This window comes from Egretta garzetta, unplaced genomic scaffold, assembly GCF_000687185.1.
Source record: "Egretta garzetta isolate BGI_Z169 unplaced genomic scaffold, ASM68718v1 scaffold218, whole genome shotgun sequence".
Classification (NCBI taxonomy): domain Eukaryota; kingdom Metazoa; phylum Chordata; class Aves; order Pelecaniformes; family Ardeidae; genus Egretta; species Egretta garzetta.
The window spans coordinates 222,790-223,477 of record NW_009260618.1 but is presented as its reverse complement, the minus strand read 5'-3'; positions in this window follow the sequence as shown (position 1 = coordinate 223,477).

Here is a 688-nt window from a genome sequence, read left to right as displayed (position 1 = left end):
CTCGGATGTGTTCTCCACACTCTTCGGAGCTGCTCGCTTGTTCGCTGGCTCGCACGAAGCCAGAGTGACACCTGAGCTGCCCTGAAAGCTGCTTAAATTAGGGCCACGTTTGTGATGCAATGGTGACATCGCGTTAACACACCATGGCTGACATGGTGACCCAGGGCTGAGCTGGCACGGGAGATTTTGACGCCATCGGGGAGCAGCCGCCCCAGATTGCTCCTGTGTTGGGGTTTGGGTGGGCAGCGCACCCCAGGACATAGCCCAGGGCCTGCAGGGGAGCAGGCAGGGACAGTCCTGATACCCTAAGGGTCAAAAAGACCCCAAATGTAAAACGGCTTACATGCATAAAATTTAGGCCTTATCGTCTAGCTTGCTGTTACTTTGCTAAAATTAGTATTGTCTAGCTTGCGGTTGCTTTGTTAAAGTCAGTAGCGTCTAGCTTGGATTTTTTGGTTCTTTTTAAAGTCTGTAGTATAGTTACTTAGTGAATTTAGAACCCTATTCAAGGACGGGGAGAATCGGGAGGGGATGAAGCAAAAAGATAATAACGGTTTGCCAAGGTTGCCAGCCTAGAAGGAATGAGAACTAATTGATGCAGGAAGATTTGTGGCTCCTTACAAAGGACAGTTTTTGATAAGAACCAGGTGTTTACCTCAAGAGCTGGTCTACACCGACCCTGCGGTTT